This window comes from Panthera leo, chromosome D1 (genome assembly GCF_018350215.1).
Source record: "Panthera leo isolate Ple1 chromosome D1, P.leo_Ple1_pat1.1, whole genome shotgun sequence".
In the NCBI taxonomy this organism is placed as follows: Eukaryota; Metazoa; Chordata; class Mammalia; order Carnivora; family Felidae; genus Panthera; species Panthera leo.
This window is the reverse complement of record NC_056688.1, coordinates 93802584-93830237: the sequence shown is the minus strand read 5'-3', so window position 1 is coordinate 93830237 and position 27654 is coordinate 93802584. Positions and strand designations below refer to the sequence as shown.

Genomic DNA, 27654 nt, shown 5'->3' with positions numbered 1-27654 from the left:
ATTAGAAGAAAGTGGAAGCCATTTATAACAAGCGCTGGTTGTTTTTGATCTATTTTGAGAAAGTTATTTATTCAATAGGTAAAAATTAACTGAACATATATTATGTACTAGTTTCCATTCTAGGTTAGAGAGATGAACCTCTGAACAGAGATATAACTACTTTGATCTCATATGGCCTTTATATTTTATTATAGAAAACAGAAAATAAAGAGAAAAGTACATGCTACAAGCTAAGTAGTGATTAGTATAGTAAACACAGTGAAGAAGCATGAAGTAGGATGAAGGGTTACAGAATGAGAAGTATGTATCTACTTACATAAAATCATTGGAGAAGACTTATTTGAGTAGGTGACATATGATCAGGAACGAGAATGAAATGAGGGAGTCAATAAGGCAGAGTTCTAGGACAGACATTCCAACTGGAGCTAACAGCAAGTGCCAAGTTCTGAGGCAAAAACTAACTGGTGAGGGGAAAGTAGCCTCTTTAGAATGAATAAGAATTAGATTACTTTTGAAATAGAAGGAAAAGAGTAAGGTCTGGTACTCTGGATTTTAAAACAAAACAAAACAATTTTTTTTTTCCTGAAGGTAGTATAAAATCACTAAATGGTTGGAACATAAAAGTAAAATGATCAAATATAGTTTTAAAAATATCTCGATGGATGAATGTATAAATAAAATGTGGTATATAGATACAACGAAGTATTACTTGGCAATCAAAAAGAATGAAATCTTGCCATTTGCAACTACATGGATGGAACTGGAGAGTATTATGCTAAGTGAAATTAGTCAGAGAAAGACAAAAATCATATGGCTTCACTCATAAGAGGGCTTTAACAGACAAAACAGATGAACATAAGGGAAGGGAAAGAAAAATAATATAAAAACAGAGAGGGGGACAAAACAGAAGAGACTTATAAATATGGAGAACAATCTGAGGGCTGCTGGTGAGGGGATGGGCTAAATGGGTCATGAACATTGAGGAATCTACTCCTGAAATCATTGTTTCACTGTATGCTAACTAATTTGGATGTAAATTTTAAAAAATAAAAAATAAAATTAAAAAAAAAATCTCACTGGATACTTGCAGTAAAATGGTCATAACATTGCCAGAAAGAAAGCAGCAAGACTCCATCAAGAGAATTGTGTAGGGAAGAATATGGCATATGCATTCAAGAAGCATTTGTGGACAATGTAGTCCTATGATGTGCCATTCAAAAGACCTGGTGTTTTCAGAAGATTATATAGAGATATAGTCTAAAAGCAGCAATAAAGAGCGAGTATTATACATATTCTACCTCTGGGTACTTAGAGAAGACAGGGGAAAAAAAGGAAAAAAAAAAAAAAAGAACAGCCTCAAAGATGATAAGGATTCAAGGCAATTAGTCATGGAATAGTTACTGTGCTCCCACCATAAATGTGATAGCATTGTGTTTGGTTCCCAAGTTACTGGTGCAAGTTCGGGTCATTTCCCAAATACGGTAGTAAAGTATTGCCTTTTGGAGTTCTATTCAGGCTGGCTGCTGGTGAGGAAATATCAGTAGGGGTAGTACATCTACCTCTGGCTACATATATGAGTTTTAGACAAACCTCTTAATTATCCTCTCTTTCCTTTGCAAGATGGATGAGAAAATGATTGAAGCACAGAGATTTTCAGAGTTTGATTGAGATGAAGTAGTTTTGCAGAGCTGATATTACATGCTTCAGAGGCGCTTAAATGAATAAATGATAATCACTGTTATCAAAAGATTACCCCTATGGATGTGTATATATTTCACAGTAACATAATATCACTACTAATAACTGTTTATCCAGACACCTACCATGTTGTAGACACTGATGCAACACTCTTATACATTAGTAACCTTTATGTGTATCAAAAATTTCACAGGGATCTCCAGTCCCACTGCTACTTATTTCTCTGTATTCTAGAATTAAAAGAACATCTTTGAAGTTATTTTCATGTTAATAAAAAGTGCATTTCATCATTGCAAGCACGTGCCACAAGGCATCTCAATAAGCATCATTCTATTCTGCTCTGAACCACTACTGTACTAATTATAGGTCTGTCAGCATGTTCAATAATTTTATAGTTAGACTAAACAGCAGGAAATTTTACTCTCTGAGCTATGCACAAAAACCCTGGACAGTGCACTTGGTAAGAAACTTGGGTGGTAATTCACCATTGGCACATTGAATGGATTACAGGCAACTGCACCATCCTCTTCTTTCGACTGTTCTCTCCCAATGAATGCCAGAGCTCAGTGGCTCATGAGAATGCCCAAGATTACTCTCTATGGATTCAGAAAGCCCACACTATCACCTCTTGAAGCAATGAGCCCAGATGAGATGTGGATCATTCACTCTATACATATTTGTTGAGTGTTTACTGCAGTGAGTAGTGCCATTTTCAGCCCTTTCAATGCAGTGATTGAGTACCCCTGGCACAGAACACTGACCAGGCATTGTGGGGAATTAATAATAGTAACAAGGGGTGGAAAGCTTACTCTCTCATGGGCTGCTTAATTCTTGAATACCTCATGCCACTAGGGTAACAGAACGGTCTTTGAACTCAGAAATATATGTATAATGCATATAATTTATTATGTGCATATGTGTATATAAACACATACACTTTGTGTACATCTCTATTAAATGTGTGTATATGTGTGTGAGGATATATATTCATACACATGTATATTCACACTCATACATTTCATACACACATGCCTTTAAATAGAAGATCTTTGTCATAAAATTAGGTCATAGCATACAATAATGGCAATATTCACACATTTATGATATTGAAAATATTTTTAAGATTTTTAAAATGATTTTATTTATTTTTTGAGAGAGCACAAGCAGGGGAGGGGCAGAGAGAGAGGGAGGGAGACACAGAATCCAAAGCAGGCTCCAGGCTCTGAGCTGCCAGCATAGAGCCCGATGTGGGGCTCGAACCCACTAACTGCGAGATCATGATGTGAGCCAAAGTCAGATGCTTAACTGACTAAGCCACCCACACGCCCTGGATATTTTTAAGATTTAACCTGATCAGGGGCGCCTGGGTGGCTCAGTCAGTTAAGCGGCCGGCTTCAGCTCAGGTCATGATCTCACGGTCTGTGAGTTCAAGCCCCGCGTCGGGCTCTGTGCTGACAGCTCAGAGCCTGGAGCCTGTTTCGGATTCTGTGTCTCCCTCTCTCTCTGACCCTCCCCCGTTCATGTTCTGTCTCTCTCTCAAAAATAAATAAACGTTAAAAAAATTAAAAAAAAAAGATTCAACCTTATCATGCATATTCATTGTAAGAAAAGAGAAAATACTTGAAAGAATTGAACATGAAGGTAATATTTAAAATCCCACCATGCAGAATCTTTTATTATAATTATACTTGCATAATTCATTCCAGTCTTTATTGTATACATTTAATGCAATTGTGATAATACTTTATAGGCAATAGTGTATCCTACTCATTTATTACTCCTTAGTTTCAAAGTCTGGCTGGTTTCCAATTCTGAGAACTTGTATACATTACTAAACTCATCTGTAGAGTAAGGCTAATGGAAGGGTCTAACTCACAGGTCATTTATAGGATTTGAAAGAGATAATACATGGAAGGTGCTTAGGACATTCCTGGAACCAATTTAGTGTTAAAAAAGAGAGTTAGCTACTAGTAATAAAAACTAGCCATATTTAAATGGCCACGTGAGATCTCATTATATGAATGTTTCTCTTTATTACACACTTATTATGGGACATTTAGATTTTTTCCTAAGTTTTTTTTAAATAGTGGCCTAATTATACTTTTCATTTGTTGAGAATGGTGTGGGATCTGTTGTGCATTGTCTTTAAAGGAGAAACAAATTGTAGAAATGTCTCTGAGGCATTCCATTTGTCATTACAAAAGAATGGAGGAACAAGAGTTCTAGAATTAAAAATTATTGGATTCAAATTCTATCTGCCCTTCTCTTGCTTGGTGTCATTAGGAAAATTATTTAACCCTGGCTCAGTTTGGTGTTGGTAGTTAGCCCAAGACATGGATGTTTCTCCTTATTAATGCCAGAGGCGCATTCCTAGGAGGCCCTGTCTTCTATATAGGGGGAATGGAACATGCATAGGACTAAACTACATCTACTGTCCATAGGCTAATACTATTAGTCCTCCTGATATGGAAGGTTGACCAATGTGCCATATCAGTTTTCACCAACAGTAAAAGACCCTCACCAATACCTGGTCACCCATGGTTGATTCTTTCTTGTGCTGTAGTATTAGTGATTAGCATGTTTGCTACTGAATGGCAGGTATCCAGGCCAGTGTAGCTGCAGTCGTGGTAGAGAAGTTTTGTCAGGTAAGTTTGTCCTGTGCTGCCAGAGATGTGATATTTCTTAGCTATTGTTTGACAAGTGCTAAGGACGTAGATCTTTTAATTTTTTTAATGTTTATTTATTTATTTTTTTTTTTGAGGGAAGAAAGACAGAGCATGAGTGGGGTAGAGAGAGAGACAGAGGGGGAGACACAGAATCTGAAACAGGCTCCAGGCTGCCAGCTGTCAGCACAGAGCCCATTGCAGGGCTCCAACTCAGGAATGGCGAGATCATGATCTAGGCTGAAGTCGGATGCCCAGCTGACTGAGCCACCCGGGCGCCCCATGCATGTAGATCTTTTTGAGGCTACAGATATGTTTGTGTGTTTATCTAATTTTTAAAAAGCAGTGTGTGTTCATTATAAACAAATTAAAAAGAGCTGCAATAATAAAAAAGGAACAAAATAGTACACATCATTCCTTAACCCAGACATGAACACTGCAAGATGTATAACCTTTGTGTATAATTCTTCCACTGCAAGATGTGTAAGTTTTGTGTATAATTCTTGTGTGCAATTCCTCTCTCTTTCTTTCTTCTTCTCCCTCCTTTTTCCCCATTCTTTCACCTTCTGTCTCCCTCTTTCATATCATGCATACTCTTCATATGTTTATATGTCTCCCTATAACCCATTTATGCAGATTCTTCTTATACTGGATTATGGCTTAACATATTGCAGATATCTTCCCCAACCAGTTAGTCTACGCTTGCAGTATAATTTTTAATTGCTAAATACTATTCCCTTAAATAAAGGTAGCAGGAAAGCTCCTTTTGTTGGACAGTTATCCTGCCCATGAAAAATTTGGGGGCGGGGGGAATGCATTAATCATTTTCTATTATTAAATTTTGTGTGCAATCATCTTATTAATTGTATTATTTGTATCTAGTAGCATAGATTTATATTTGTAGGTAATCACTTATAAATACATAATGTTTATTGCATAACTATTCATATATCCAAATATTAGAAATATATCATTTCTAGGGCGCCTGGGTGGCTCAGTCTGTTGAGCGTCCAACTTTGGCTCAGGTCATGATCTTGTGGTTTATGAGTCTGAGCCCCACGTCGGGCTCTGTGCTGACAGCTCAGAGCCTGGAGCCTGCCTCAGATTCTGTGTCTTCTCTTCTCTCTGCCCCTCCCATGCTCATGCTCTATCTCTCTCTGTCTCTCAATAATAAATAAATATTAAGAAAAAAAATTAAAAACAAAGAAATATATCATTTTTTTCAATATCCCTAGTGACTTTGACAGGACATCTGTTGTTGTTTTAACATGATTTATGGTTAATTCAGATGGTAGATGGATAGGACATTGATAGGTTACAAGAAATAGCTAAAAATCTATGACTCAGACATTGTAAGTTATGTGTCATGTGTACATCTAGGGATATTAGATGTTGTATTAAGGAAGGGAACATTGAATCTACTGAGTTCAAGCCAGGCTTCTTTGTAAAAATGCACCAATATTTTTAAATCATTATAGATTTCACAATTGGAATTGCACTTATGTTTGAATAGAAGATTGCTTGAGCAATGATCCTCTGAAAACTGGCCCTTTACATTACCTGGGATTAATGGTCAGTTCCTCAGTTAATGTCCTGAGTTTTTGGACCAAGGCAAAAGTCATCTGTACTCCTACTCACCAGTCATTAACTGGAGTAATGATGGATTTTGTGGAAGCATCATTGCTGCCATGACAATAATTGACACTTTTAAGATCTATTTTGCTTGCTTTATTTTTCTTGATTGTTTACTTTTGGCTACTGATCAAGTGGCCATTTGGGAGAATTACTTGTTTTTAGCTCCATAATTATCAAATGCTATTTATTAGGATATAAACATACAAGCCACATATTTAAATTTTTGCACACAGCAAGTGAAGGAGAAACTGTATAAAATCCATACTGACTGGATCTAGGCTGTAGTTATTCCTTATCTCTCTGTCTCTGTGGATTCCAAGGATATTTCCTGAGATGGTATTAAATCCTAACAGAAATGTGGGATTTCATGTTCAGCATATGGATACTTGTACAAGAGGTGATTGTATAACTACTTTCAAAGATGTATGTTTGCATGAGGCTGTTATTTTGTAGGTAGCCAGATTGTAGCAATTAGCTTGGGAATAACATGAATCTTTTAAAGTTTTCTATATTTTCATTATTTTAAATCCAAAAGCGATAAAAAGAAGTTAGTTTCTTATCTAGACTCTAGTGCTAATCACACCCTCAAACAAATGCTCAGTAGTATTAGAGATGTTCTCCATGTGGTGGATAGTCTCTCTTTCAAGACTGAGCGTTAGTCACAGTTGTTTTTTCTTATATCTATACATTTTACTCTTACCTGTTTAAATTATTACTTGTTTAGACTTTGTGGAAAACAAGCAATAAATTACCAGTGTCCTCTTCAAAGTTACTGTTTAATATTTTTTTCTTTTTTTCTTCAAATTATCAACTTGGTGATAGAGCATGGTTCTTGAGCCACATTTTCATCTCTCAGTTATTTTTTTTTTACTTTGGTATTGTTAATGTATTTTAGTTTCAGGTATAAAAAATAGTGATTTAACAATTCCATACATTATTCAGTTGAGCCAAATTTTAAATCTGAAGATAATCTTACTGCTTCAACCTCCTATAAACTCGTTCACCCTCCTGAAGAAGCCACCTGGTGACTGTGAGGAAATTGGTTTTGGTAGTAGTTGTTGTCAGTGATTATGGAGCAGACCAATGACCATTACTATTCTTTATTGATGGAATAACGTATGTCAAAGCACCATATTAAGTGTTTTACATATACGCTCCTTTCTTTTTTTACCACAAGAAATAGGCATTATTGCTCTATTTTTAGATGAAGAAAAATCAGAATCATTTAACAGCTTGCTTTAGAATTAGACCTGGTCAACTAATTGCTTTGCTATTTACTTGCTGATTGAGCTTAGCTAAATTACTTTTTTGGTCCTCTATTTTTTAATTTTATTGACAAAACATAGAATATATATCACACAGGTTTCTATAGGGATGGAAATAAGTAGTATTTCTAAGGCACACATAATAAGAAGAAAGTTGTTATTCTTACCCCAAATCATGCATCTAAGTGGTTTTTAGAATGGGCTGCAAATGAAAACTCCTTTTTTCAGACAACTAATTTGTTCATCATGAAAGTCATATAAAGGAAAATTTAAATATAGTGCACTATGAGTATCCACGAACATAAAAAGATTCATAAAGTCATGGTGACTTAAAATTCATGGGGATTTTCAATAACTGATGAAGTAAATGTAATTATAATTAGATTATGGAGGTAATGAAGTTAAATTCAATATATAAAAAAATTGTTTCTTCCTATGATCTTCTGCTTCTTAAGTGATCAACTTTTCCCTCTAAGATAATGAAATGATGTCTCTCAATTTCTTTGTTTTTCTAGTATGGCTAACACAGTCCTAGGATATTAAGTGTTCACTAAATAATTATGATTAAGGGCTTTTAGAAGGTTCTCTTTAAAAATAAATAAATAAATAAATAAATAAATAAATAAATAAATAAATAAAACAAATGTGTCTCTCTAGACTACAGAAATCCTGTGTGCAGAGAAGAGTTAACAGAATTGAGAACTGCTGTCCCCTGCAGGCTTACTTGAGAATTTAACTCCTCACTGGCACCTGAACTCAGATTTCATGAGAATTTCCACCATTCTCAGAATTGTGAGGAATGTCTCATTGTGCCTACACTGTTTGCACAAGTAATGTGGCTTATGCTGAACACCTGCTTTCTTGTTAAGAGTCTGGAATTTCAGTACATACCAGGTAGAGAGAGAGAGAGAGAGAGAGCGAGCGCGCACCTAAGTGATCATCTTCCCAGTAAAAACCCTGGGCACTGAGGTTGTGATGAGCTTCCCAGTAAAAACCCTGAGCACTGAGGCTATGATGAGCTTCCCAGGTAGACAGCATTTCTCAAGCATGTATTGCTAGGTGATTTAAGCACATACTGTGTGAGTCTATTAGAAGAGGATGCTGGGAAGTTCTCCCTTATTCCCTTTGGACTTGGCCCCATGTGCCTTTTCCCTTTGCTGATTGTGCTTTGTATCCTTTCACTGTAGTGAATCATAGCCATGAGTATGACTACATGCTGAGTCCCAGGAGTCCCAATAAATCATGAGACTTGGGGAAGGTCTTAGGGATCCCCAACACACCTTGGTTCAGGGATCACCATGCTTTCCAAACAGGCCACACACACACAACCTCTCTGAAGCTTTAGGCAGTACATCTGGCAGGCAATGGCAAACTTCCAGGGTAGTAAAAAGAATAGGAGTGGATTGGGGTGGGGTGAAGCACAGTGGGGTGTGTGATAAAAAAACCCACTGAACATTAGTTAACAAGATAGAGGGGATAAATGGAGACAGAAGAAAGGAGAAGATTATTAGTGGCTTTGAATGATTAAATAATTATCTCTTCTCCTTCTAACCTGTTTCAGAACCAATTGAGAAATCAGGCAAAGGCAGAATGTGGAAGCCAGATTGCTATCTTTATTACTTATAAAGTCTGTGTTTTACTTTATAAAGGCGTAATTATTGAAGTCCCAATGGGTTTGCTATTAGACTTAAACAAATTTACCTATCCCATAAGATTATTTATGGCTTGTTCTGTCACCTCCTTCAGTTACTCTTATTGAGCTCTTTACTAACACAAGGGAACATTGGTAATAGAGAAGCATTATCACTTAATTTTGGAGACTGTGGCAAATGGAAGGACCAATAATTACTTCAAATGCTATCCAATTACTAAGCAAGATAAAAGAGAGGTGGAGTTCAATAGTGTGGAAAGTCAATGCTAGGAATTCACAACTGGTATGTGAGGGAACAGACGTATTCTCAAAATAAGTTGTTTTGCAAGCTCTAAGAGACTTTCAATCAGAAGTCGGAAATTCAGTCACTTCAGAGACAAATCTGTTAAGCAAATTAGAGTGTTAAAGAAAGAGGGAAGGATTTGGTATAGGTTGGCCATATGGATGTCTTTGAAATATCCTGAGTATTTTGAAGTTCTACCACAGAACTACTGGTGTACTGTCAACCTTGTTAGTGAAGGTAAAAGTTTGAGCTGTTGCACTAGAAATGCCAAATAACTGACTTAAAATAAAAATTTGTTTTCGATCTCACATAGTGGTTTAGGCCAGGCAGGGTCAGGTTCCTGAAGTTAGAATCCTAGATTCTTCCAATCTCGGTCCATCTTTCCCTAGGATATTGCCATCCACATATGGTTGATGATGGCTTATCATTTCACACACATTCTTGGTAGCAGGAAAGAAGTATAAATCCCTTCAATTTAACAATATTGCCTGAAAGCCGCACATTCATTTTTCTCACATCGCATTGTGATCTTAGATTCATGACCATCATCATCACACTGTGACCTTAGGTGAAAGAGAAGCTGAGGTGTGCCTTTTTAATTTTCCCAGGAAGCCATGTAGCCTTTAGAAAAAGGGGGGGGGGGCTATTCTCTACTATAGAAGGAAAGAATTATTGCTGCAGATCACTACTCAGCATTTAGTTACATACCCATCCCTTCAACCATCTATTTGGGTTCACCTTTTGATTCCATTACTATTCAAACAACTTACCCGCTCCTCTAATAAAAAAAAAAAAAAAAATCCCAACTGTCATCTGGGATATCTGATTTTATATAACTCCCTTAATATTACTGGATGTGGTTTTAGATTTTGCCAATTAGGTTTGTAAGGGAAGAGTGAGACATTAGTCCTACTGTGCGCTGAGTGGTGGTATAGGTGTAGAGGATTCATTTTGTGGATGTAGACTGCAGTAGTTTGACATCAGCAGCTGCAGTTCACTGAATAATGGCAGCTTCCTTGGCGGTGGCTCCTTTAGGATTGTGGTATCTTTTTGATTATCAGCGACATCCAATGATAGCAGTGATTGTGCGTTTCAGGAGCTAGCAGCTGTAGTAGGAACTTCCCGATTGCACAAGCAGCTTCTTGATTATTAAACATTCAGAAGCATCCTTGAAGTCCAGATTCTGTGTTCTAGCTTTAGGAGTAATTTCTTACAGCATAAAGGGGTCTATTTCTTACACTTTTCCAGTGATTCTATAAGCCATTTAACAACTTGTAATAATGTATTGCTACTTAAAAACTGGCTAGTGTGAATTCTGTTCTTGGTAACTGAACCCTTCTGACAACTTGGTAGAGCCATATTATAAATAAGTTATTTCACTTACCTGTTCACTGATGTGAGCAAAAAATAAAATGCCCCCAGTCAACTTATAGCCAAATAATAGATAGCTAATTTTTATTGATAATTTTCCATGTGTCAGGCATCTACAAGTTTTTCCAATGATATTTGGAAATATGATATGTGATGTCAATAATCATTTATGTATTAGGAATTACTCTCCGTTTTCTGTAATGAGAAAGCTGAGTTTTTGAGGATTTATATAGAACTGTAGTTCAGACAGCATCTGAAATCAGATGATCTGGTGCAACAGTTAAACCACTCAGAAGACATTTATTAAAATGCTCATTAAGCATAGAGTAAATTGAGATTCTAATAAAGATGAAGTAGATACACAAGGTATTAGGACGAGGTAGAAACATTGGGGATGTCGATGGGTGCGTTTGAATGTTCTAGGCAGGGGAGGGCACAGGAGCTGCATTACATTTGCATTTAAAAAATCATTCTGACTGCTGAGTAGAGAATGGTTTAAAGTGCAAGCATGTCTAGATGTTCAGGGACCCGTTAGTTGAATAGTACATAAGTAAAGTTGTAATGGCCACGGTGTCAGTTTAGGCAATGGTGGTGGGGATGGAAAGAAATGCAAAAATGGGACTGACATTTGAGAGGAAGATTCAAGAAACAGTGATGATTAATATTGGAAGTGAGAGGAGGGAACGAGTGGAGAGTAACATCCATATTTCTGATTCGAGAAAGTAGTTTGATGTTGATACCATTTCTTCTGTATTCATGGACTATATAGTTCAGAGATACATATTCTGGACAAAGGAATGGCTCCTTAATAAAGGAGTAGAATTGTGCTGAGAATTTTGTACCCCTATCGCTGTCTTAAAAACTGAATGCAACATTTTTTTTTCTGATCAAACTGTGTTGGTGAGTTTCATAATACTGATCAAGAAAGACTGATCTCTATTTCCCTGGAGACTCACTAATCTTGTTTGGCTTTTTCTGCACATCACCAGTGATGAGCATTTAAGAGTCATCCTTTTTCTTTTTTTAAAAAAAATCTTTTAATAACATCTTGTGAAGTTACTCTTTTATGGAGGGAATGGAATTCAAAATAGTAGCTTTTAACTGCTTTGAACTTCATTCTGTTTGTCTTAAAATAGCTTCAGAACTACAGATAAAGTCAACAGATTAAGAAAGCACAAAGGGAAAAAATAATCCACTCTCAGAATATGTAACTATTCTCATCATTAGTTAAACTAAATATTTCCAATCACTAAAAAGCCAATTAAAATAAAGCTTACTTTTAAAAAATAATTTAAATTGAGGTAGCACTCTATATAAAATGTGGTCTGAAAGTTTTGTTTTTTTTTTAAATTGAGTTCTGAGGGGCGCCTGGGTGGCTCAGTCGGTTGAGCATCCGACTTCAGCTCAGGTCACGATCTTGCGGTCCGTGAGTTCGAGCCCCGCGTCAGGCTCTGGCCTGGAGTCCTGGCTCTGGTCCATGAGTTCTGGCCCCGCTGATGGCCCAGAGCCTGGAGCCTGCTTCCGATTCTGTGTCTCCCTCTCTCTATGCCCCTCCCCCGTTCATGCTCTGTCTCTGTCTCAAAAATAAATAAATGTTAAAAAAAATTTTCTTTTTTTTTAAATGAGTTCTGAAAACTCATATAACAATGTTTAAGCACATTTTCTCACTGGTAAATCCCATGACTCACAAGTGTTTGTTTTTTGGAAGAACTACTTTTATTAGGTAGGAACAGCTTGATTTTACTGTTCTTTTATCAAATAACACATTAGTGTCCAACAGAATGTTAATGAACACAATGGTATTTTATTAGCACACTAGTAATATAATTTCAGCCAAATCAAATAACTTTGATATTTTACTTGAGGAATGCAGACTTATTTTATCATGGATATTTATCTATTTATGGTTCTTCAAAAGATTGAAAATCAGACCTAAGCCTTACTTTGTGTGTATGGTTCATTTTGATATATTGAAAAGTGAAATCGAAATGCTGTTTTACTCATTTAATGGGGAATTTGGGATTTGATATACAAAGATTCAGAAACTGTTGGTTTGGAGGAGAATGGGTCTTTTAGTTTACAAAGCAGAGAAACTTTTTATTTTTAAATTTAGAAGTAGTGAAAAAATTGAATGACGTGTTTACATTTTGTTTGGTGTGTCCTAAAATATCTCTTCTGAAGGAAAGGATCCCCTTCCTCCGAGGTAACTTGGCAATAATGAAACAGGAAGTCAACTTTGTACTGAGATTGCCAGTTGCCTAATGTTGTCTAAATATTCTCAAGGGCTTGTCTGTGTTCCACCATCTACTGTCTGTAGCTAGACAGTCTGCTAGCAATCTGGTACAAAGTACATGGGGTAAAGATACAATCTCTTAAGACCAGGGTTTGCTGATCATCATCGAGTTCCATAGGGAGGTAATCCTTGCTCTCCTGGAAATATTCCCCAGCATTCAGAGCCTCAGCCAACTCCAGTTCCTGGAGCATAATAGTAATAGCTATGAGCAATAATGGCCTCTCTCTATTAGGCACACTGGTGCTCATTGCAATGTAACATGTGATTTGATCCTCTTAACAACACTGTATGAAAGGCACTCAGTTACCTACATTTTCTAGATGGCATAGAGAAGTTAAATAGCTTTCCCTGAAACACACAACTAGTAGAAGGTAGAGCCAGAATATGGATCTAGATCTCTGAATTTAAGACTTTTAAATTCTATCAGTGCTTCTGCTTTATGGCTTCTTTTTTCTTAACTGGATAGTCACACTTACCTCTACTAATTGGCAGCTACAACATGTGTTTCTTTGTTTTAGATTTCTTTGCATGTTTATTTATTTTTGAGGGTGGGGAGGGGCAGAGAGAGAAGGAGAGAGAGAATCCCAAGCAGGCTCCATGCTGTCAGCACAGAGCCCAACATGGGACTGGAACTCACAAACCCTGAGATCATGACCTGAGTTGAACCCAAGAGTTAGACTCTCAAATGACTGAGCCATGCAGGTGCCCCTCTGTGTGTGTGTGTGTATGGTTTCGTTTGTTTGTTTGTTTTTTGAGAGAGAGACAGAGACAGAGCATGATCAGGGAACGGACAGAGAGAGAGGGAGACACAGAATTTGAAGCAGGCTCCAGACTCTGAGCTGTCAGCACAGAGCCAGACATGGGGCTCAAACTCACGAACTATGAGATCATGAAATTAGCTGAAGTCGGACACCCAACTGACTGAGCCACCCAGGCGCCCCATCCCTTCTGTGTTTTTTAAAGGAAACTGGTATTTTTTATATTTGGGAATGTTGAAATTTCACTTGAGACTCCCCTTTATATTTATGGTGATGTTTATATTTTGTTTATTTGTTTATTTATTTTCAGGTCTTCTTGCTTCTTTGAACTTTAGAGTTGTTACTGTTTTTTGTTAGGATTTGGACTTTGAGATGGTTCGCTCTCGAATTTTAACAACAAAAAAAGTGTGTGTATTTTTATATGTTCATATATATAATAAATATGTGATTGGCACAGGCCTTTTTGTGGTTCTGTAAAGGAATTATTCCTTTCAACGACCATTGAAAAACGATGATTCAGCTTTGTTCCTTACCTGCTTTCTATAAAACACTTCTGGAAGCTGAGTTTCCTTAAGATAATTCATTCACAATGGTTATTAGAAAACACAAATTATTTACAACTTTGCATTCATTTGTGCTTAAGAGGATTATGATAAATTTGTTTCCAATCCTGTGTTAAAATGTGTATTTTAGAAAGAAAGATGAACTTTGAAGTACTTTTTTTTAATGTTCAGGTGCCCATATTTCAATGATCTTATGAATCTGTTTAAAGTATTTGTTGTTGTTGGTTTTGTTTGTTTTAAAATTAAAGTCACTCAGGATACATTCTCTTTAATAATTTAGGTTGAAAAAATACTGGCTCTGGTGACTCCTGGGTTTTCTGGAAGGTGACTGCACCTTAGTCCATCCCTATACTCATAAATTCTACTTCAAGCAAATTTTAGGAACAAGAGCCCATGGAATCATAGGTTTAAGAAATGGCCTTTAAATATCCTCTAAACACAGTGAACACAAAGACGGGAATGACTGTTTCAGGGCAACACAGCTTACAAATGGTCAACTTGGGCATAGACTCCTACTCTTTAAAGAAGTCTGGTGAAATTCCTACTAGATAAATAGTTCTCAATATTTTGTTATCACTGTGTGCTTAGAGTTATGGTAAAAGTTTTGTGACTTAAGCACCACCAAGTATTATCTTTAGACAGACTAATATCCTTCACATAAATATATTGCTGCTTCTTATATGCTTACAGAACATGCTATTTATTTAAATTTCAAAATGTTACTAAGTTAATACTATATTTTATATAAAGCAAGACATCATCAATTTAAGATACACTATTATGGGGCATCCGAGTAGCTCAGTCGGTTATGCATCTAACTCTTGATTTTGACCCAGGTCATGATCTCATGGTTTGTGAGATTGAGCCCCATGTTGGGCTCTGCATTGACAGCACAGAGACTGTGGCCTGAGCTGAAATCACAAGTCAGGTGCTTAAATGAATGAGCCACCTAGGTACCCCAAAATGCTTACTAATTTTAGAGATGTTAAGGTGTGAAAAATGACATCAATCTTAAAAAAGATAAAATATAACAGTACTGTTTTGTCTATGGATATGATACATGTTAGGACGTCCAATAATCTCTCTTCTACAACAAAAACTTGGAACTACTGGGTCACTTCATACTATATTGATATGCAGGACTTACCTTCCTGGTTATGATAAACTGCTATCATGGCACTGTGGTGAAGATTTTCTGAGCCCGTGCATATAAAGCTTATAGAAGAATGTGTGGCACACAGAAAGCAGTCAGTCAATATCGGCTCTTCTGATTGAAACCCCCATCACCGTTAATACTTGTACTAGTATTGCAGGGGGTACACTTATATAAAAAAGGCAGAGATTAGTTATGGAACCTTTCCCCCACCCCAAAAGTCCAAAAGTGATTGGCTGGAGGGCCAAGCATGAGAGCCCGGGATGAAGATGATGTGACATTTATATTTTTCCTGCCCCAAATATTCATCAGTGCTCAGGAGGAGTTGAAAATTAAGAATGTATTTGTTGTTCTCATTCTTGAACATTGGCTGGATACCTTGATTTACATTTGTGCATATGGAAATATTCCTGAGCATCACTTGCTTGAAAGTTAAAAGGGTACAATTACACTGGACTGGTAAGCTAAAGTCTGGGGTGTTATGCATGCAAATAAAATGACTGAGTTGATCTTTGGTAACATTGGGACTTTAACGATTATTCACCAGTATGCTAAGCATTTTGGTGTGGAATTCTAAATAACCTTTCAAAAGCTTAGGTTTCAACTACTTAAATGAGGATTAAAACAGATGATAAAATCTGTTTTTATTTTTAAGCTATAAATAAATTAGAAAAAAAAAACTTTGATTTTGGATTATATAAAATTTAGATAGAAGAAGGCTAGAAGTATCAACAGCAGAAATAAAACAGTGATATTAAGGATGTGTATTTGCCAAGCAATATGTTTAGCACTAATATAATATAGGATTTTTAATCCTTACAACTTTAAGAGACGGGAACTATTTGTGTCTTTACGAGACCGCCAAGGACACAGGCTCACAGAGATTAAGTAATTTGTCCAAGATCACACAGCTAGTAATACGAAGAGCCAGTGTTTGAAACCGGATCACTTTGACTCCAAAGTTCTTTTTCTTAGTCACTACACCATATGGTGTGTGCTTTTAGTTCACATTTAGAAGGGGTTAATTCTCTCTTTGCTGTTACTGGTCCCTCTGTTTCTTCTCTTGAGATGATCCCTTGATAATGTTTGTTCCTTGGCAACCCACGGAGTCCCTACAGGCATGAGCTCACATCAAGCCCCATGTTTTCCTTTGGAAAATGTTATTCAATACATATCAATTAATATGTGAGTTATTGCACTGAATACTTGAGAGGTTACACAAAGAAAATGTGGACACATATTCAGGAGTTTACAACCTTGCAAACATCAAAAGCACATGAGAGTGAGGAACCTTGCAAATTTAAATATTCTCTACAGATTCACTGAATAAAAGTACATATTTTATTCTCTTACATTTCCCCCTGGCATGCATCCCACCATTCCAAAATTGGACAGTCTATAATCTCTCTTGCCATCTTGTCACAATAGGCAAGTAGGAAAAACATGGCTGTTATCTCTGCTTTAATATGGTTTGTCAAAATTCTGGTACCATTGGGGTCTCTACAATGTCCATATGGTCCAATGCTTTGGAACCTGACGGTATAATCGTATCTCGTTAAGAGGTTGTATATTCACCACGACACCCCGCAGACAGAAGTCTCATTTTGCCATCATGGTGGTCCAAGAATAAATCAGAAATATGATAGGAAAGAGTGCATCTTCCTTCAGAGCTGCTCATTTAAAATGAGTGCGAGAATGCTGCAGGATTCCATAAATGTAGTATGTGGTACTGGGAAGCACCGTTTCGGGTGGGCTGATGAGTGTGAGTAAGTTAAAGCCAGTGAAACATTTGTCATCCATGCTACATTCTTAATCACATTTCATCTATAAGCTTAGTTTTTTATGGGAAAGGTACCAATGACAATTCCCTTGATAAATAATTTCCAAACATACCTGCTAGTGGATATGTAAATTGCATTTGACCACTTTCTATAAAATATTTCTCTTCCCAATCTGCTTGCAATTGTAGGTTGAGCAATAAAGTGACTAATAGAATCAGATCAAGAGCACTTTGTGGGGTAGCCAGCATTTCTTTGTCAGATATTGTCAGCTCTTTAAGATTTTCTTTGTAGACTGCTACATAGTTACCGCATTTAAAATTTGCTTAGAAATATCATATTTCTTTATATTTTGCACAGCTGGTGAAAAAAAAGTGCCCTAACATCAGCAGACCAATGTGACTTTTCTCTCATGCTTTGTTCGATTTTGATGCTCTGAGACACGAGGTATGGGCATTTTGTATTCAAAAGGGAAAACATATAATTTAGCAGCCAAACCACTCATTGGTGAAAAGGGATTTTATCTTTTGTTCAAACATATTATCACTATAATAAGCACCTAACCTAGCTATTTTTTGAGACCTCTGGTTCAAGGAGAATATTTAATGGGAGAAAGGCGTGGAGAAATTCAGCAATAGGTCAAAGGGAAAGAGAAAAAAAATTACAAGAAACCATATCAGAATATGAAAACCAAAGAAGAAAAAGCAGAACAGTAACACAAAGGATAAACAGGGAAGAAATATATAAAGCAGTAGGTAAGAGCACAAACTTTGGAGCAGACTCACCTGCATTGAATTGCTAGCTATGTCACTTGCTAGTTATGCGACGTTGGGCAAATTATTTCATGTTATTTTCCTCATCGCAAAATGTTAGTGATAATCCATGCCATTGTGAAAATTCAGTGGTGTTATGTGTGTGTGTTTATATATATACACACACACGTACACACATACGTATAACTTAGTTCAATGCCTGGCACAAAGTCACTACTCCATCAATGGGAACTTTCTGTAAGATTTAACTTTCTCTAGAAAAGGAAGGACATGAGAGTTATTGGGAGTGGGAGATAGGCAGACACTGCCGTCTGTAAGATCATTCAGGGTCAGCTATCCCAAGTGCTGCTAACCCCTCAACCAGTCTCTTACTTTATGTTAATACTGTTCCAGTTGCATATTTAGAAGCCAAGCAGGGGAACGGCCTGACCCACCCGTCAACATCCTATGTACCATGCCTCTGAATCTCCATGAGAGCTGAATCCACTATATGCATTTATCTGAGCTCACGCAGCTTTGTGGCATTTCATTCTCCATGGACTTCCTGGGAGCTGATTTAAGGTGCACACATCAATCAGATCCTAATCAAGCTCAAAGCCAGCAGCTTCTGAAGGGATGAGACAAGCGACCATTGAGACCAGTTCAATCAAGGTGGCCCTTGGGTTCAGAGGCCCCCACCTGAAATAAATCTGGAGAGTGCCTTTTAAATTCAATGAACACTGATGAAACAGCTGCCCATAGGGAGACCCTGACTGTACAGAATAAATACATCTATCCCAGAGCAGCCATAAATAACACCCTTTGGTTTTTATGCGTAATTAACACTGAGTGGTAGCTAGTAGCTTGGCTGAATTATAATGACAGATTCTACAGTTACTTTTGTGTGTCTTAGCTTCAGAATAAATAGTGTACAATTATGAACCTATACGCTATGGTGTGTGTGTGTGTGTGTGTGTGTGTGTGTGTGTGTGTGTATGAAAACACATTTTGTTTATTGCTTTATTTTATTCTGCATAGGCCTATTAAGTGCAACTTATTTTTGTGAAAAAACATTGAGAATCACAATGGTACAAAACCCTTTGGCAATTATTTTAAGCCAAAGTCTCCCTACAATAGTTAGATAGTAAGGTGAACTGAAATCATGATTGTTCTCCTTACCCTGTGGCATGTGCCACAGAGAGAACCGGAAGCTCCGCGGGCATAAACGGCTCCTCAGATATTCATGCCTTTTGAAACCTGCAAGTAATCTCTATGCTTGGATGTGCTGGTATGAGGTGAAGATAGCGGAGTGTGGATTCTCTGCTGTGTTTTTGTGGGACCTTTTCATTCAGCGTCATCTTGTCTATGTAAAATAAAAACAATTATCTCTTTCCATGCAGATGAATATTGTCTCCATTAAAATAATGCAGTTTTAAGTGCGGTCTGTTTCCTATGGAATTCGTCACATGTATTCTGGTTCAAAGGTCACTTTCTTGCTTTTTTTTTGGTGACACATTTGAATTAATGATTCATTTGACAGCTAATACAACTTCCCACTTAGAAACTTGACTGATAAATACAATAATTCAGAGATAATAATGTATCTTTCCTGTGAGTCTCCAAATAAGCTGAGGGTCTGATGATTTGACCTCTGGTTTCATTTTAGGATATGATTACTACTTTCAGGAATCCTCAGAAAATGCAACTGTGTCCAAGGTACTTGGAAGAGTATTGATGTATTACTGCCTCATAGACGTTGCAAATAATGTATCATTAAGATGAAATGATGCAGAGCTTCAGAAGTTGTCACATTTTTGCCTAAGGAGACAACGAAAAAAATGAAAATTTTTGAAGTATTTGGCCATGAAAAAAATAGGGGGAAATGCGAAGAAATGCCAATGGGGGGAGTATACCTCTAAATGCAAAGACATTTGTCTAAGTCACAGCTCAAATACGAGCAGAAAATCAAACACTTCCTGGTCTAGCCTTACTTGGTGATGATGATCACTTCTCAGAAATTTTGAGGGCCAAGTATGGTCATAGAACTATGATATTTGGTTTAGTCACCTACTCTACCTGTCTCCTCAGTTTCCCCACCTAGAATAAAGGAATAGAGATAGCTGTAATATGTTCCTTAGAAGGTGCTTTGGAAATGCGGTTTATAAATGCTCCACAGTAGCATTTACAGACATAAACTTACTTTTTTAAATATATTTATAACTTTAATGTTATATCATAGTTTAAAAATATTATAATAATTTTAGAGGAAAATACCTGAAAATTATATATATATATATACACACACACGTATACATACACTCTCTCTCTCTCTCTCTCTCTCTCTCTATATATATATATATATATATATATAGTAATTTTTTATATCTTTTTTTCATGTTGATTTAGTTTTGAGAGAGAGAGACAGACAGGGCACGAGCAGGGTTGGGGCAGAGAGAGAGGGAGACACAGAATCCGAAGCAGCCTCTAGGCTCCAAGGTATCAGCACAGAGCCTGAAGCAGGGCTCGAACTCACGAACTGTAAGACCATGACCTGAGTCGAAGTTGGACCCTTAACTGACTGAGCCACCCAGGTGCCCCTATATAGTAATTTTTTACATTAAGGTAATATAATCATTTATAAGGGAATCATCAGCAATGAAACCGTTTCTTGCTAAAACTTAACATCATTGTGTTGTCTTTATGATAAACTCACTTTTAAAGTTAACTTCTGGAATCATTTTGGATATAGTATTAACAAAACAGAAAGTTACAGTTATAAACCCTGAACACCAGAAGTCACTATGACTTCCACTATGAGTATCATTATGTGATGATGATGATGGTAATGATAACAGGTCAATACATTGAAGAGAAATGGATACAAACCCAATCTCATTTGTGGGTAGAGGGAACTGAGTGACCTTCTCAATATCCCTAGAGTTTTGGGAAGAGGTGGAAATTGCATTTTTCGAGTTTACTTAGGTCTGATCTCTTCACAATGTTTGTTCACTCATAGAGAATAGCTCAGTGATAGAGACTTGGAATCATTTTTCTGAACTTACCTATTCAGATATTGCTCCATATCATTTTGCCCTTATATTCTATATAAACCACCCACATAAGGCATTTTCTTCTGTAGACCACACATTTGTGAATCTTTTTTTTAATCTTCAATTAGCAAATAGTTGAAAAATACAATTTAACATTAAGTATTAAACATATCTATTCCTTCATATATTTGGACCTTATTTCTGCCCAAACTCTGAACTTTTTCCTTCATGACTGGTCACTCTCATTTTTGTCTCTCAGGGAGATACTGCTATTTTCTAGGAAATATATAATGGAGTCTCCTTGCAACTCTAAAACAACTTCTCCAACTGTATTATACAAAGCAATCTGACCCCCTCCAGAAGCTGTGTTTAGTCTCAGTTACAAGTGTCTACATAACCAAAATGTGGTAGGAGGAAATGAATTGAGGGAGATAGCTTATGGCCAAACATATGGGCCTTTTAGACCATGTAAAGATGTTGGGTTTTATTTCTGGCAAGTCGGGGAGTTAGTTGGGGGTTTTGAATAGGGAGAAAGAAATGATCTCTAACATATATTTTGGAAGTATCACCTTGGATGACAAGTGGAGAATTCACTGTCTAGGAGAAAAAATACTGGGGGCCAAGAAGCTAAGTGGGAGGTGACTGCATTCAGGCAGGCAAGGGATAATGGTGGTTTGTACACATGTGTCTATTAGCAATAGAAGTGGTGGGAAATGATCAGCTTTTGGAAATATAGTGAGGGATACAGCCTGCAATATTTGCTTATGGACTGTAGATAGCATGTGAGAGGGAAAAAAAGTTTTTTTTTTTTCCCCTTCATCTACTAGAAAGATGGAGTTGCCAATACCTCAGATGGGCACTGTTGTAGAAAGTCAATTTGGAACAATGGGCAAATTGAGAGTTTGGTTTTAGACATGTTTTGTTGCAAATGTGTATTAGATATTCCAGTAGACATGTTGAGTATGAACTTAAAGATCAGAATTTGAAGCTTAGGCATTAGCTTCGGACTGCAGATTGAATGTGGCATAGACGCTATTTACATCCACAAGTTTGGAGAGAGGAGATCCTCAAACTACCCCCTAGGATGCTTCAATGTTGAGAGATCAGGACAAGAGGATAGGATGCTGGGATGGAGCAGTAAGTGTACAGGAGAATGAAGAGAGACTTGTGTTCCTGAACCCAAGTCAAGAAAAGTAATTCTACAAGGTAAGAATGACTTACTCAAAAGTTGCTAAGATGTTTGGTAAGATTTTGACCAAGATTTAACCATTGAGTTGGTAAGCTGGTGGCCTTAACAAGAGAAAAATTTGGAGAACTTTAAGCTGAAACCCTGACTAGAGTGCATGCAAGGCTGAATGTTAGGGAACCAAGGACAGATGATGCATATAGACAATTTTTGGAGGATTTTGCTATAGAGAAGGGGGAAAAAGTTGAATAGATGGTGGCTAGAAGGAAATGTGGACTTGTGGGAGATTTGAGATTTTTGACAAGTTTTGAACAGGTATGAATATGTTTGATGGAACATATAGCATATTGATGATGGTTCAGGGGAGCCTGAAAATGTGATTGTGTAATTAAAAGGGACAGTTGCAGAAAAGAAGCCCCGGGTACTCACCAGGGCTTACCTACTCACTTACCTACTCAGGTACTCACTTACCTACTCAGGTAATGATAATACTTACTTGGCAGTAATGTTGTTAGTGTTACATGTAGGTAAAGTTGAAAGGATAAAAAGGGGAGAGAATGAATGGCTCGTCGTAGAGGTTAATAAAGCCTGGCTGTTATCATTATCATCTGGAAATGCACATTTTATTTATTCACATTCCTGTAAATTTATTACAACAATATTTTCTTACTGAAAATTGAAGTTGTTGAAAATATGTGGAAGAAACTTATGAGAGCCATTGGCAGTTGTCACTCTCACCTTCACTGCTGGTATGGATTCTCTCAAGGAGGAAATGTAAAGAGAACAGCCTGTAGCAAAGTGACTCTTGAGCCTAAATACCTCCTGCAAACTGGCTTCCCCATGGCTTCACTGACAATTGATGGAGGGGAGAGATAGATCCTGGAGCACTCAGCACAATTCTCTTCTCCAAGGCCAGACTTGGATTTCCATGTCTATTGAAGCCCATTTTGGGAATTGGCTTTCATTATAAGTCTTTTGTTTGTTGGTCCAGTTTGTGGACAACCGTGCCTGAAATGAGCTTAACCTGCAAGGTTGTGAGTTTAAAATCATGCTACTCCATAATGAAGTTCATTGCTGATGGACAAGCAGAGAGTTGGTTGTGAAATTGCAGAGTTTTCAAGGACTTTCTATGAACTCCAGCTGTAATTCCAAACTGGTATTTCAGTAAGTCAGAAAGGATTTAAAATGGCCTATTTCCCCTGTTCTTTCTGGCAATTTCCTCTAAGCACTGATTATTTTGTCAAGCCTTTTGAGCTCAACGCTCTGCCTATAATATCTGCATCCTCTGATGGACTGTGGTAAGGGCAGTAAGTGTTGGAAATGAAATGTCTTGTTTATTTAAGAAATGAGTTGAAAGTGAAACAGGGTTTGCTCTTCTTTGGGGAAGACTGAGTAAATGCTAAGGAGAAGTAATTGGGAGTCTTTATTTTAATATGAACAATCAAGTGCAGATAATCCCTGCATGCCCAGAATGGCAAGGCAAATGATTTCATTAAGAATAAGGAGCTCCCTTAAAATGAAGCAATCTCTGTTTATATTTTATTCAGGAGTTTTAAGAAGAGTCACATATTAAATATAAATCTATCATCCTTCGTGCCTCTGTGGTTAGTAAATGTATTGACTCTTAACGAAGACAGGTTTTAGTTATTAGCACTCTAGGATTCTTGATCTTGTGACATTTCTTTTTAAAACATAAATAATATATATTTAAGACATGGGACTGAGGTCAAAGAAAATCCTGGCAATTTGTTATCAGTGATAGCTGATCTGAAATATTCTAGTAATATTTTAAACATTATTTATGTCTGAAGTAGTATTTTTTAAATAAAATCATATGCCATGGGACAGGTGTTCACATACCCTGCAAAACTTTTATTACCAGAACAAAGCAAGATACCATGGGTCTTATTTATTATGAGTGTGTTGGAGGCAGGACTATTCAATTCCATTGAATAAATATTCTTAAGCCCCTTATTGTATGCTCAATACTATACCAGGTTGGCACCAAGGGCAAACAGTGGGGGAAAGGGAAGAAATGGTGAGAATTACAAAGTACATATAATACAGTCCATTTTTTTTTACTTAAAGATCTACAAGCTCTCAATCTATTTATGGGTAGTTAAAACATAGAACTAATGGCAAACAATTCTATAATCAGACTACTTCATAAAAACAGTAACAATCCTAATAAAAATGATCAGAATGGTTGTAATATGCTTGATTTCTTTTCAACAAATGTAATAGGAAATACAGGACTGTACATTTTATGTGGAGCATGCAGGAAGGTGAGTGTTTGGGAGTTGTTCGATAGAAAGAAATATAAGGAAGAGTGAGGCTGTGCAGTTATGGAGACTAAAGAAAAATGAATAACAATCAGGGAGAGTTATATAGTAAGCACTTCCATCCCAGAGCATGTGGTCAACTAAGCCAAGAGAAAGTATGAGGAATAAACAGACATCCACAGCACTGCTACAGTCCTCCATGCCTTGCTACATTCTGCTTTGCCAATGTACTCTTCCAAATATGAGCATGCCAGGAAGAAGCACGTATGGACCAATATTACTTTTTCTTATATTGTTACCATTTCCTATTTATCAAACACAAATGAGCTACTTTACATTTCAAAGACACACAATGAGCCAAAACAGATGAAATATAGGAATTTAGTGAAGGCTTAATAGAGAACAGAGATTTTGTCCTAAGCCAGAAGAATGGAGTTTGAATAAATAGAATAGATTATTCTCAAATATCAAGAAGTAATGATATTCAAGACTGAACTGTAGCATCGTCAGTATTCATAATTAGTGTTATGTTACAGCATGTTGGGTGACTGGGTGAATTAGTAAAGAAACAAAACAATTTTTGTTGGTTTGAGCACCTGAGAATTATGAAACACTGTTTTTTTTCCTCAAGAGCATTCTGCAGGGATGTAGACAAAGCATGAGACTTAAAAATTAAAACCAACTGGGTATAAATCAGAGAATTGTCTTTTCAACTATATAATATAGAGTGCCATCTTGATTACACCCTTCCCACACTACCCATCTCTAGTGCATCACAAAAGCTGCCAATTCTATCTGCAAACCCACCCATTGTCCACAGCCATGACTATAATCGAAGGTAGTAGCAGCTCTTCCTCCGCTTACCATCACATGGTTGATCTTTCTTAGATCATCCTCTACATGGCAGCCAGAACAATCTTTTGAAATATAATTCCAATCATGTTCTTTCCCTGCATATGGTCTTCCAATGGTCATTAATAGAATTAAAAAGAAACCAAATTATTTACCTTGACTTCCAAAGCTGTTCCCTAATTCTCTGACCTCACTGGACACTATTCTCTTTTCATTTACTCCACTGGGGCACGTTGGTGTCCTTCTGTTTCTAAAACATACTAAGATTATGCTTTTTTCTCGGCCTTTTCCCTACCGTTCCTTTCTAATTGGAGCATTCCTCCCTAGCTCTTCAAAATGGCAGGTGTTCTCACACTCTAAGGTGCTTATTTCAATGGCTGTTCTATCTGTCAGGCCTGCTCCCTGAGATATAGCATGCTATCCATCACTCCCTATCATATTACTTGATTTGCTCCTTAGCACTTATGAGTAAAAGAAAGAATCCTTATTTATGTGCCTCTCACACTCTCAGCTAGATCCTTAGCTCAGTTAAGGCAAGGATAATGTTTATTTTGTTTCGTATTATATCCCCACCGCTAAGAACAATGCCTAGCCGTGTTATTTGCTGAGTAAATAATATCTCTCATGTAAAAGGGGGAAATGTCTACTTTGCAGGATTGTTTAAATGATGTGCCTGGCATACTCCCTGACACAGCACTGATGGTGCTCATTAAGGATTAATTCCCCTTTTCTGACCTCTTAAATATGGGAATATATTCTGCTTTAAACTATTGCTATGGACTACATATTGGTTTTCTTGGGGCATCATAATAAATTGCCACAAACTTGGATGGATTAAAATGACAAATTTATTATCTCATAGTTTTCAAGTCTTGAAGTCTGAAGTTATGGTGTCAATAGGTCCTTGATCTCTCTCTGAAGGCTCTGCAGGATGATCGTTTCTTACCTTTTCCCATCTTCCTGTGGTTGCCAACAATCTTTGGAGTTACGTGGTTTGTAGCACCAGCCTTCTAATCTCTGCCTCTATACTCATGTGACCATCTTCCGTCTGTGTGTGTTTACCTTGTTTTCTCTTCTTATAAGAGCACCAGCCATTGGGGTCATGTCCCATCCAAATTCAGCCTGACTTCATCTTAATTAGTTACATATGCAAAGACTGGATTTTCAAACCAAGTCGCATTCTGAGGTTCTGGGCACATAGGATTTTTTAAAGGACACTCTATTCAACCCAATACTGGCTGCTGCCCTTAATATTATAAATTCTTTGAGTGCAGGGGCCATGGATTTCTGCTTATCATTGTACTTCCACAGTACCTAGCTGAGTGATTTCCTGGATTTAGTGCAATAAATTTTGATGTATTCTTTTGGGAAAAGCTTTGGTGGGCAAGCAGTTAAAGAAAGAATGCATTTGCATTAAAATATGTAACAGAAACTTTCATCATATGAAGGAAAAGACAATACACGAATTAGAGCAACTAGTCACATGACAGCTTAATTTCTCCCCATAGGAAACCATGTAATTCAACACTTAATTTCTGTGTAATACTCTTAAAGCACCATAAGAATATATTAATAACAAGAAGGTATTCTGAGTCAAATTTGGGGTATTTCCAATCACTTTGGAAAACCGAAGCACATTTCTCCTTCTATATTATTAATTTATATCTACCTTATTATCAATGTTGATTTATTTTCATAGAACTATAGAATCTTTAGGTCTGAGGAAACTTTATAACACCTGATGAAGCTCTTTCACTTACCTAATACTTGAATCCCCTTATGTCATCCCAGGTCCTTGTCCAGCCTAAAAGTAGCTATGTCTTTTTTCTAGAATATAAGTACCTTGATGACAGGAGTTATGTCTCTTTTATCATCCATGTTATTCCCAGCACCCAGTATAATGAGAAGCATATGGTGGGCATACAATAATTATCTGTTCAATGAATAAAAGTATATCAAATCATAGATTTTAGGAGAGGGGTCAGGAGTGACTGGATGCCAGATCAGGTAATATATAGTGGAGATTGGTTCCAAGATTTATTGTTCGTACCTTTTCTTTTGCATTATTTTTTCCACACATGCAAATGTAATGCAAAATTACAAAAGCTGCATCAGTCCCTGACTCTGTCCCAAATTCTAAAACATCTATCCAAGTTGGGAAAAATAAATTTTTATTCTTGCTCCATATTTGTAGTTTTCTCATCTACAGTAGCTCCTCACCAAGAATACGCACAGTACAGTTTAATAGTCCCACGCCTACAAGGGATGGCTGAGATGAAAAGCTGATAACAATTAAAAAGGGGTAAGAGAAAAGTTAGATTCACAAACAAAAGGCCTGAACTAAAATATTACATTCCCTCTGTGCTGATGGTGCATGGGAAGTCTAGTGGTGTCCACAGGAAGCCTTGTCTTTGGAATGGT

The 27654-nt window shown here is 36.9% G+C and overlaps 1 long non-coding RNA gene across 2 annotated transcripts in view; it reads left to right on the top strand.

Annotated features, from left to right (window-relative positions):
* The window catches only part of LOC122200869, a 491651-nt gene that overhangs the window by 39000 nt on the left and 424997 nt on the right, over positions 1-27654 (top strand). For both annotated transcript variants that reach the window (XR_006193956.1, XR_006193955.1), the window contains exons 2-3: positions 17472-17558; positions 19530-19579. This is a non-coding gene — a long non-coding RNA (uncharacterized LOC122200869). The remainder of the gene's footprint in view (positions 1-17471; positions 17559-19529; positions 19580-27654) is intronic.